The sequence below is a fragment of the Bidens hawaiensis genome, unplaced genomic scaffold, assembly GCF_021521415.1.
Source record: "Bidens hawaiensis isolate Kalapana, Puna unplaced genomic scaffold, B.hawaiensis_p1.1 tig00040684_1, whole genome shotgun sequence".
Classification (NCBI taxonomy): domain Eukaryota; kingdom Viridiplantae; phylum Streptophyta; class Magnoliopsida; order Asterales; family Asteraceae; genus Bidens; species Bidens hawaiensis.
The window spans coordinates 84297-97456 of record NW_027505674.1 but is presented as its reverse complement, the minus strand read 5'-3'; the positions used below and the strand labels follow the sequence as shown (position 1 = coordinate 97456).

General features: G+C 33.9%; 2 pseudogenes; both read left to right on the top strand.

The window, feature by feature from the left end:
* The first annotated feature begins 4568 nt into the window (after positions 1-4568).
* LOC143614667 (E3 ubiquitin-protein ligase WAV3-like) lies at positions 4569-7757 on the top strand (annotated as a pseudogene).
* A 1135-nt stretch (positions 7758-8892) lies between these two features.
* Positions 8893-12554, top strand: LOC143614666 (E3 ubiquitin-protein ligase WAV3-like; annotated as a pseudogene).
* The last annotated feature ends 606 nt before the right edge of the window (positions 12555-13160 follow it).

Below are 13160 nucleotides of genomic sequence, written 5' to 3'. Positions count from 1 at the left end.
ACCAATCACTAACCCTAACCCTAAACCCTAACCGTAACTTCTAATTGTGATTCTATATTTACAATATATACCCCATAAAACTTACACTATATACCCTTAAACTTTTGTTAAGTTTTGTAATATCTAGAAATGTTTACACATACTACCCCTCATCTTTATCAAAAAAAATGACAAACTTTCATTTTTTTTTGCTTTCGTCTGTATTTTTAAATATATAACGTTCTTAAAAAAAACCGAACCAACCTTATGGCGTGTTTATTTTTATCGACGTTTCGATATAAAAAAATTGCAAAACCGATTTGTAGATTATAATGTACAAGTCAATGAAGCATTAAAGTACAACTTAGTTATGCAACTAGAAACCTATAAAATGTTTATAAACACCCTTGTTTTATTTTACATTATCAGCTATGAAATTTCAAACCCAACCCACCCAATTATATAATTCAATTTCAAAACCATTAGAATAAAATAAACTCAATCTACACATAAACTTCTATTTAGTTGTGGAATCACAAAATTATCCACGTATCAATATATACCAAAAGTTTATTAATATCAAATGATCGACAATTTTTAAGTTAAAGAAAGGTTTATTTTAGTTTCTACGAAGTTGAGGGCGATAACCTCAACTTTTATCCGACCGAGTTCCTAAACTAACTAAATGTTAGTGGTTTCCGCCTCATAAACTTCGATTGAAGATTGGATGTCCAATGATTACAACATTGTAAATTGTCGCCGCCGTCGCATCGCGCGGGCACTCTACTAGTTTTTTTTAAATGGTAGGTCACATGCTCTTAACAATAAACATGTTTTTAAGACTATTGTTAGTTAAATTTAAATTCATAAGGCCTTAGGGTATACTTTAATTAACGTTTTGGGCGTTAAAGCTAAATTAGCAAATATTAACAAGTGTGACACCACTTTCCTCATGGGTTGCAGAGCGTTAAAGACAAGTTGTGTTAGAGTGTTAACGAACTTTAAAACTCTCTACAATACACTCACACACAATAATTTATGTATTGTTCTTAAATTAAATGAGTCGGGTTATGCAAGGTAAAACAATTTCTTTTATGTGAGGTTGAGTAAAATGGAGTAAAGTGAGTAATATGACGCCAATGTAAAGTTAAGGGACATGAATATATCACATGGCCTGAAAGCGATATTATCACAAAATTAAGTAGGGTGATGTTAAAGGAACACCTAAAATTGGTTTTTACTAGATGTACACCTCATTTTTGTTACATCAAACGCTTCACGTGTATATGTGTATAGGTCTTGACATTTCCTTGTATAGGCTATTGGTAACTTCTTTTATATGTTTATAGAGTCGGAGGTTTCCTTGTATAAGTGAGTATAGCTCTTGATGATTTGTTTTGCACGCTCCATGTATACGGACGTATAGACTATTCGTTATATACAGACATATAGCCCTATAGATCTTTAAAATCAATAAGGATTTGGTTAGCATAAAATAAATGGTGTACGTATAACCATCCGTTAAAAATATCATTGAGTCAATATTTACTATTTATTGTAAAATTATTCATATTTCAAAGTTGGAATAAATTTATATTAAGAAGAAAACTTCAAAAATAGTAATTTGACTGATATTTTTGCGTGGTATTGCGTATTATTTTGCTTCTTCTTTACAAGGAAATTATTGTTAAGATAAGCTGGCTCTATCTTGGTTTTGAGTGCTTTGACCGACCAATTTTCCTCCTTTCTTAATTTAGTATAAGACTTGACTCTTTTCATTTTCAACAATTTCCCTAAATAGAAAAAGGTAAAGAATTATATTATTAAGTTGAGAGGTAATGCCATCACCACTTTGGTGGGATGGTAAAGGCTTTGGCCTTTTGGTGAGAGGTCCAGGGTTCGAGTCCTGGCATTGGCGGTATAATGTAAATAGTAGGAGGAAAGATTGAATGTTCAAAAAAAAAAAGTTGAGAGGTAATTATTAAGTATTTTCCTGGAAAGATGTCTCATCAAATAACTAAAACTTATTTATTTAATATCAATGACATTTCTGAACAATTATTTATAACATCTCTTCGAATGGATGTTCATTATATAAAGATTATGTCTTATAAGGCAAACTTAACGCACTTGAAGAAAGACTGAGTTTTTTTTATTATTATATTCGAAAAAAATTGTATTGTAAGAATTGTTGCCAAAATATGCCTTAAAGCAAAAGCGAAAGGTGTAACGCGTATTTCTCTCTAGAGTATCACACCACTTGAGTTCATTAAGTACTGTAGCACAACCTAATATCACATGTTGAAGTTGTAAGTGTCTTGGTAATAAATCCACTAGATTTTGTTTTTCAACAAATTTGTTAAGCAATAATATCACATGAAATTTTAATATACCAATGTCGGTAGTTGTAGGCGGGTTTAATAGTTAATAAAAAAACAAATTTGGTGAGCCGGGGAATTGATGTGTCGTCAGCCATTTGTTTTTGGCGACTATGAGATTCTGAGATTGCATACAGTGTGGGGTTGCTATTACGAAATTACTAGATTTACCGTCCATTCAGACTCTTTCAAAATCAGAAATTTTAAATTGGTCTGTTTCTGACTTTCGGTCTCCGCTTCTAGCTAGAAGAGAAAGCTTATTCATGGCAATTCTTGGTGGGTCATTTGGAGATAAAGGAATGATGTCATTTTTTTAGCCAGAAAAATGGAGGAAAAATGTCATCATAGATTATATTATATCAATTACTCGTGTTGGTGGCTAAGTAATAGTGATCGAGCTTGTTATGTCAGTTGGTCAAAGTGAATTAAAAATCCTCTCATTGTTATGTAATTAACTTTTTTCTATTTTCTAACTTCTTGCTAGTTTTTATATAACTGGCCGTTAACAAAATAGTTAGACAGAACAAAAAAGTTAAAAAAATAGTTAGACAGAAAGAAATAAAAAAAGAACGCAATATTAAATTTCATATGGTAAAGTCTACTTATATTTATATATGCATGTGTTATGTTGCTGACTTTACAATCACAAGAACAATTTATAAAATTTGGTAGTTTATACACTCGTGGTGCTACTGAGTTACTCTATTATAACCTCTAGCATTTAATGTACATATTAGAAGAATAGACGAAATAATATATGAAAATACTATTACCTTTTTAGACATATTTTATATATATGTTAATGATTTTAATTAGTGGTATCAAATTGTCAAAGTTGTAAATTAGGTGAAGATTTACTTTTTATGTTTCGTAAATTTAAACTAGCATGAATAGTCATGATTCCATTTCACTAGTTTTGACTACCAAATAAAGTGTGTTACTTTTTATATGAAATAATGTTTTCATATATACACAAAAGCGTTATATGCAATCTTGTTATGTAAGCACAAAGCAACAATGCACACACTTTTTAAACTCAAGTAAGATTTTAGTAATATAGCTAGCATGAATCTCATAATTCAAACATAAATTGGTTCGGTATTTACCATTAACCATAACATAAGTACTAGCTTAAGTTACGGGATTTTATTTACCATAACCGTAAACGAACTTCAGTTTCAATCTATGTTGTAAAAGTAGTTCTACAAGGCCGGTACTCTCTGAGTACTCGCTATAAGATATGACGCCGAGTGAAGTTTCTTTAACTCCGCCTAGTTACTAATAATTGATCAAATGTGGTCAACCTCAACCAGAATCACATCTAGTCGGACAACTTGGGCAAATTTTGACTTAAAAGTATAATTCATATTTCTATAATATTTAAAAAATAATATCACTTTTTTTTAATTAATGATTAGCAAATTTTAGAAAAACTTATTATTTAAAATTGTATTTATCTTATTTATATTGATATTCATTTATTTTGTTAAAAATATTAGTAAAATAATGATATTTGACATGCATATAATATTCAAAAAATAATTTTCTTTATATTTACAATTTTCGAGTACTCCCCGAGTACTCCGAGTACACCTAACTCCTCAGTCAACTGCCTAGAGTCCGCATAGCGACTTTTGCAACCTTGGTTTCAATTAATCGGGTTGGAAGCTCGGGTATATTTAGAGGTGACAATCTTGAATCAAAGCATTTCAAATAGGTTGATTTGGGTTGACTATTCTAATTAGAAATACAAATAATTAACTGATCGTCCAATGACCAATGTATTTAATTAAAACAGATAAACTTTGATTGTACGAACAAATCTAGATTTTAATTAAAGCATATAAACTTTATATTAAAATATCAACATTTTTAGTAGTCAATATATTGTTTTGACTTTTGAAGAGTTATTAATTAGTCAAATTCGATACTTACAAGTTACAATCTTAAAAGTTAATACAATATAATTGCTAAAATATTAAATGCATAATTAAATCAAATTGATTTATCTGGTACACAGAAGATTTCTCATCTACTATATATGTTCTAAGCAATTGGTTCCTAAACCAACACACAAATATTTAAGGAAACTATAATCATCAAATCTTCATCAAGAATATATGTTTGTATACACCAATTAGTTTTTCCGCTTAAGATCTGTCTCATAATAATATTATTATTCTATAAATATAAGATTTGTTTTATAATTTGTATCATTCAAATCATGGGAGGTGAAAGTACATGGAGGAAGATGAAGCTTGTTCTAGGGTTTAACACATGCATTGATGTGTTGAAAACATCCGACGACGAAGACGAACCATTGGCGAGAAGCTCGGGTGTTTGTCGTCGAAAGGCGACCACTTCAACTCCTTCGTCTTCCGGTCTCCTTGTGTCCAAATCCGAAGTTATGTCTTCGTCGACTGACGTATTTTATCCTTTTTAATATAGTTTCACTTTCCTAGTTATATATGATTTTGTCGTGTAGAATCATCGGTGTAAAAGTAGAGTATGAGTAACATAAAAATTATTGGGTCAATTGATTAGGTTATTGTTACATTTTTTTAATGTGATTCTTATTGTGATGATAATAGATCTTTACATGTATAACATTATATGGGTGGGGATAGAGTCATATGTAGATAGCGATGTCATTTTTTTTGTTGTGATATAGTTTTCAAATCTTAATGGTTTGATGGACCCTTTAAGGTTTATCTTCTTTCACATCAATCTTTGTTGGTTTTTGACAACATTTTTTTATTTAAGTCACACACTGGTTTGGTCAACTCTTTTAATATTGACAAAATTAATATATGTTTATAGATTGACAGTTTTACTTCCAAGGTAAACTGGTAAAGTGTATTTTTTTGGTCAACACTTTTAATTTCACTTACAAAACCTCTCTTTTTCTTTTTCATAATTGAATTAATACTTTTTGACTTTAATTACTTGTGAAACATGAACTTGATGAAAGTAAGTTTATCTTTGAAATAGTATAAATTCTTTAGCTTTCTCTTATTGATTCCTAATTCTTTTCATACATATGATGCATATGCTTGGAACATCATGTGCTTATTGATCTTTACTTTAAAATGTTCCTAGTTTTTAATCTGTTAGAATAACCTTTAATACTAGTTGGCCACGTACCCGAAAGACGTCTAGTCATAAGGCCGAACTGATTCGCAACTTACGTGATCTTGATTTTACATGATAATTTTTTCACATTGTCTAACAAAGTTGTGGTTAAATATATTTAAACCGGGATGCATAGATCGGGTTCTATCTAACTTTCAAAAGATCAATAGTTTAATTGTATTTTGGAAACAAAATGTTTGATTTGAAGTAAAAATTCACTTGGCTTCAAACTCATGTTCATTCATGAGATATACACTCTTTTCTAAGTAAACTATGGCAACACTTTATAAAACTAAATATTAAACATGTTGTAATCGAAAACACAATCGTGTTGAGAGTTCATTAAGGAAATCTATTAACGATGACATGTCGATAATAAGGATCAACAAAGTGTGCATTATTAGTATACCTATATTTTGAAATTTCTAACTTTTAATAAATAATAAAGAATTTTTGTTTGGATTGCAGCAATTTTGTGCAATATGCTTGATGCCAATGAAGACAAGCAACAGCCAAGCAATCTTCACCGCGGAATGCTCACATTCCTTCCATTTCCATTGCATTACATCAAATGGAAAACATGGAAACCGAGCATGTCCCATCTGTCGTGCAAAATGGAAAGAAATCCCCTTAAAGAATCCCGGTTCTTGTGTGACTTCAAGCTCAAATTCCAATCCATGGTCCCAACAAGATGATTATACAATGGTTTTCCCAGTTGGTACACCAGTTCCGCCACATTTAGCACGCCCTAATGCTAACTTATTATACCGAGTTCAAGAACCTCCCATCTTTAATGATGATGATGAACTAGTCGTCCCGAAAGAAGAAAACATATTATCTAGTGATTCTGATTTTAATGAAGAAATAGAAATGAAAACATATCCTGAAGTCTCAGCAATTGCAAGATCAACTTCCTTTGATAATTTCGGCATCTTAATTAATATCAAAGCTCCCGTCATTAAACGAAATCTCAACAATCGTGCGTCGATTGATCTGGTAACCGTGATTGATATTAGTAGCAGCATGACGGGTTCAAAGATTGCGTTACTAAAACAAGCAATGGGGTTTTTAGTACAACATCTTGGCCCTTGTGACCGACTTTCGGTTATAGCGTTTTCTTCCATAGCTCGTCGCCTTTTCCCACTTCGTTGTATGACCGAAACTGGGAAACAAGAAGCTTTACGAATGATTAACTCGTTGGTTGTTGACCGTGGGACGTTTATAACCGAGGGCTTAAGAAAGGGGGCCAAAGTGATGAGCGATCGCAAGTTCAAGAATCCCGTTAGTAGTATGATATTGTTGTCGGACGGGCAAGACCCGTGTTACACTAGTGCCCGCCTTCAAAAGGCCGGGTTTAAAACTGAATCTCACGTACCGGTTCATACGTTTGGGTTTGGTGTGAATCATGATGCGCGTGCGTTACATTATATAGCTGAGCGTTCCGGAGGGATGTTTTCGTTTATAGAAGACGAGAATGTGATACAAGATGCTTTTGCTCAGTGTATCGGTGGGCTTTTGAGCGTTGTGGTTCAAGACTTGCGTGTTGAAGTCGAATGTGTTCATCCCGTGTTACATCTTGGGTGTATTAAAGCCGGGAGTTACATAGCGGGTATGGATGATGATAAAAGATCGGGTTATATTGAAGTTGGCGATTCATACACTGAAGAACAGAGAGATTTTCTCGTGGAAATGGATATTCCGGGTGAAGAATCGGGTAACGAAATGTCATTGGTGAAATTTAAAGTTACTTATACGGACCCGATAAAGAAAACAATGGTCATGAGTGATGGAAACGAAGACGTGGTGATCTCGAGGCCCGAGAAAATTTTGGGGGACCAGAAAGTATAGTTAGAAGTTGACCGTCAGAGGAACAGGTTTAGGGCTGCCAAGGCGATGGCCGAGGCCCGAACGCTGGCTGAAAGTGGTAATTTAACGTCGGCAGGGTCGTTACTTGAAGAATGCCGTAAAAAGCTTGCGGATTCTGTGTCGGGTAGTGATCGGTTAGTTATCGGTTTGATGGCGGAACTGAGGGAAATGAAAGAGAGAATAGTGAACCGTAGAATGTATGAGCATACGGGTCGGGCTTATATGTTGTCCGGGTTGAGCTCACACTCGTGGCAGCGGGCCACGGCTAGGGGTGACTTGACCGAGGTGACAAGTGAGATAACAACTTACCAAACATGGACAATGGTGGATATGATTAATGTATCTAATACAATGAGTATTAACCTGAGTCCTTCAACATCAACAGTTAATCCTAATAAGTAATAACAAAAAAAGTGCTTAGATGATATGAGAAAGTATGCTTGTTAATTTAAGTTTATGTTTTCATTTTAGTTTTACAAAGTTTAAGTATATTTGTTCCAATTGGATTTGATTGGTAATGTAAGGATATTAATAAGTTTGAATCTTATGAACATTTGTTTATTATCAGATAAGTGATAGTTTGGTTTTTTATTTTCATGATTAACATGTTTGAGTATAACTTCCTAGCAACTTCGTGACCACTAGTAGGGGTGCAAAGGAGCCGGTGGAGCCCGAGCTTAACCAGGCTCGAGCTCAGCTCGTTTAACTTATAAGGAGATCGAGCTCGACTCGTTTTATTCTTTATTTATAAAGCTCGAGCTCGGCTCGTTACGTAGTTTTTGTTTTCATTATAACTTTGTATATAAAATAATATATGTTATTTTTTTTTTCATAAAATTATATATCAATTAATAATTCATAAATATATATGTATATATTTATATATCTATTTATAATATATATATATATATATATATATATATGAGAGGCTCGTTTAGGCTCGCGAGCCGGTTCTAGCTCGATAAGTGAAGCTCGGGATCGTTTATTAAACAAGCTTTCTTTTAGGCTCGAGCTCGTTTAAGCTCGTTTCGATCGAGCCGATCTCGAGTAGCTCACTAGCAGCTCGGCTCGTTTGCACCCCTAGTGACTAGGTATATTTTAATAAACTAATTGTTTACAAATTTTGTTACAAGATTAGTATCAGAAGACACAAAATGTTAGCTAGGTTTGTTACTTATTCATAAAAGTTACTAAATTTTGTTAAAAAATCAAGTTGCCAATATTGTTTTGACTTTTGAACAGTTATTAATTAGTCAAATTCGATACAAGTTACAAAAAGTTAATACAATATAATTGTTAAAATTATTAAATGCATAATTAAATTAATTATTTGGTGACAGAAGATTGCCCATAAAAGTGGTTTTCCTCTCACCCCTTTTACTATATATATAAGTTCAAAGCAATCACCTTATTTTCATTCATCAAATCTTGATCAAGAATAAGAATGTTTCTTAACATTTAAGATCTGTCCATTCTTCTCATCATAATATTATTCTATAAATATAAGATTTGTTTTATAACTTGTATCATTCAAATCATGGGAGGTGAAAGTAAATGGAGGAAGATGAAGCTTGCTCTAGGGCTAAGCACATGCATTGACGTGTTTAAAACAACCTACGACGCCGAGTCGCTGCCAAGAAGCTCAGACGTTCTTCGTCGAAAGGCGACCACTCCGACTTCTTTGTCTTCCGGTATCTAGGTGTCCAAATCTGGCGTTATATCTTCGTCAGAGGTACTTTTGAATCTAGTTTCCCTTGTTATGTATGATTTTATCATATAGAGTTATCGGTGTAAAAGTATAGTACGAGTAAAATTTCAATTAAAAAAAAAAAAGATTATGTTAGTTGTTTGATTAATTATTACAATATTTTATTGTGATTAAGAGATTCTTTACTAGTGGCTGGTTATTGTGGTTATGACTTATGATAAATCTTTACTTGTACATCATATGGTGGGGATGTCACATGTAGATAGTGATGTTTTGTTTTTTTTATCATGTAGTTTTTAAATCTTAATGGTGTGATGGACCCTTTAAGGTTATCTTCTTTCACATCAATTTTTACATGTACAACAATTTTTTATTTAAGTTACATACTGGTTTAAATTTGCTACTAGTATTGATAAAATCATAAAATTAATATATAGTACTTAGGCCGAGTGTAGTGGGGCTCGAGTATGGGCGAAATGGGGCGAGAAGGGCGCGAACACCGCCCCCCCAGGCGATAAATGGGCGAAAAGGGGCGGGGGCGGGGAGTTCTTCTCGCCCTCATGTCTCTGTCATTTGCATATATATATATATATATATTATTATATATATATATGTGTGTAAGATATATATATATATATATGTATATATATATTATTATTATATTACTATTGTAGCCCCTACACCATTACACCCCAAAAACAAATTCTCACCCCTTGCTAACTGGGCGTCACATGGCGCAAAATTCCCCAATCTGTAGCCATTTCACTACGCATAGCCTTATTGATGGATATAGAACAATTGTTTGGTCAACACCTTCACTTTCACACACAAAACCTACCTGTCTCTTTTTCATACTTGAATTAAGACTTTTTGGCTTTAGTACTTGTGAAGCATAAAGATGAATAGATGATGAAAGTAAGTTTATCTTTGAAAAGAGTATAAATTCTTTAGCTTTTGACTATATGATGCATATGCTTTTCTTTAGTTCCTTGATGGAACATCATTTGCTTAATGTTCTTCACTTTAAAAAGCTTCTAGTTTTCTTATCACTAAGAATAATAACTTTTAACACTAGTTGGCCCGAAAGACATCTAGTCATTACGCGAAAGTGATTAACAACTTGCGTGATCTTGATCGATCTTAAGTGATATTCTATTTAACTTTCAAAAGATCAGTACTTAATTGTTCAATATCAAAAAATCATATAAAAAAGGTTTTTGTATTTTGTATAAAGCATGTTTGATTTGAGGTCAAAATATTGTTACTTCTTCACTAGGCTTCGAATTGATGTTCATTCATGAGATGTACAATCTTTTCTAGGAAAAACAGATTTGGAATAAAGTGAACCAACAAGCATCACTACGAAACCTTAACGATAAGATGTCGATAACAAGGATCATTGAAGTATGATGCATACTATAATATACGCGTAATCTTTAATACATCAAATGCATTATTATTTTCCAATGTTTACAAATTAGTATACCTATATTTCCAAATTTGTAATTTTTATTAAACAAATTTTGTTTGGATTGAAAACAACCAACAGCCACGCAATCTTCACAGCGGAATGCTCACATTCCTTCCATTTCCATTGCATTACATCAAATGTAAAACATGGAAACCGAGTATGTCCCGTCTGTCGTGCAAAATGGAAAGAAATCCCCTTAAAGAATCCCGGTTCTTGTGTGAATTCAAGTTCAAGTTCCAATCCATGGTCCCAAGGTGGTATACCGCCACAACAATTGCACGCTGGTAGTAACGAATACTTTTTATCCCAAGTTGTAGAGCCTCCAATCTTTAATGATGATGATGAACTAGTCGTCCCGAAAGAGGACAACATATTATCTAGTGATTCCGATTTTAATGAAGAAATAGAGATGAAAACATATCCTGAAGTCTCTGAAATAGCAAGATCATCTTCCTTTGATGATTTTGGTATCTTGATTAATATCAAAGCTCCTGTCATTAAACGAAATCTCAACAATCGTGCGTCGATAGATCTAGTGACTATTCTTGATATTAGTGGTAGCATGGGGGGCACAAAGATTGTGTTACTAAAACAAGCTATATGTTTTTTAGTACAACATCTCGGTCCATGTGATCGACTTTCGGTTATAGTCATTTCTTCTATAGCTCATCGCCTTTTCCCACTTCGTCGTATGACTGAAAGTGGGAAACAAGAATCTTTACAAATGATTAACTCGTTGGTTGCTGACGGTGGGACCAATATAACCGAGGGCCTAGTAAAGGGAGCCAAAGTGATGAATGATCGAAAATTCAAGAATCCCGTTAGTAGCATGATATTGTTGTCGGACGGGCAAGACAGAATCTTCACTGATTACCGGGCTATTTTATCTTCTATTCAAGTTAAAAAAGGCGAAACTCGCATACCCATTCACACATTTGGGTTTGGTGTGGATCATGATGCTCGTTCGCTACACTCTATAGCTGAGCATTCGGGAGGGATGTTTTCGTTTATAGAAGTGATGAATGATCGAAAATTCAAGAATCCCGTTAGTAGCATGATATTGTTGTCGGACGGGCAAGACAGAATCTTCACTGATTACCGGGCTATTTTATCTTCTATTCAAGTTAAAAAAGGCGAAACTCGCATACCCATTCACACATTTGGGTTTGGTGTGGATCATGATGCTCGTTCGCTACACTCTATAGCTGAGCATTCGGGAGGGATGTTTTCGTTTATAGAAGACGAGAATGTGATACAAGATGCTTTTGCTCAGTGTATCGGCGGGCTTTTGAGTGTTGTGGTTCAAGACTTGCGAGTTGAAGTCGAGTGTGTTCATCCCGTGTTACGTCTTGGGTCTATTAAAGCCGGGAGTTACAAAGCGGGTATGGATGATAATAGAAGATTGGGTTATATTGAAGTTGGCGATTTATTCGCTGAAGAACAGAGAGATTTTCTCGTAGAAATGGATATTCCGGTTGAAAAATTGGGTAACGAAATGTCATTGGTGAAATTTAGTGTTATTTATGTGGACCCGATAAAGAAAACAATGGTCATGAGTGGTGGAAACGAAGACGTGGTGATCTCGAGGCCCGAGAAAATTTTGGGATAGCAAAAAGTATCAATAGAAGTTGACCGACAAAAGAATAGGCTTAGGGCCGCTGAGGCGGTAGCTGAGGCCCAAACGATGGCCGAAAGTGGTAATTTAACATCAGCAGTGTCGTTACTGGAAGATTGTGTAAAAAAGATGGAGGATTCTGTGTCGGGCCGTGGAGGTGATTTGTTAGTTGTTGGTTTGATGGCTGAGTTGAGGGAAATGAAAGTGAGAATGGTGAACCGTGCTATGTTTGAGTATTCGGGTCGGGCTTATGTGTTGTCGGGCTTGAGCTCGCACTCGTGGCAGCGGCCCACGACTAGGGGTGACTCGACCGAGGTGACAAGTGAGATACACAGTTACCAAACACAGACAATGGTGGACATGATTAACGTATCTCATAATATGTCCTTCAACATCAATGGTTAATCCCATTACTACATCATCCAATAATAAAAAGTGCTTAAATGATGGGAGTAGGTAACTTTTTTAATATAAGTTTATGTTTTCGTTATAGCTTTAAAAAGATTGGGTATATTTATTCCAATTGGTTTTGATTAGTTTTAAGTGAACAAGTAATGTAAGAATATTAACAAGTTTGAATCTTATGAATATTTATTTAATATATGATTATTGATAGTTTGGTTTTTTAATTTTCATGGTTAGCTTGTTCGATTATATTAGTTGTCACACTTTTCAAGATTTAAAGGGACTCATAGGGATGAGCAAATTCGGTACTGGTACCGATACTTTAAGTTTCGGTACCGATAATGGTATTTCTTGATTTTTTACCTTCAATACCGGTACCATTCTGATACCGGTACCAAAAATTTACAATTTTTCATGATCGAGACTTTCATCCCTAGATTCAAACACAAGTCATCTCTCCAATTTGGTTTGTTTGTAGGCCTACAGCCCAAACAAACAAGCAGCCCGATTACACATTAATCAATCTAATGGGCCCAATCTTAGAACTTAATATAAACGGCCCATAAACTATGTTTTAATGTACTAAGCGACCCAACAAGGAAATAA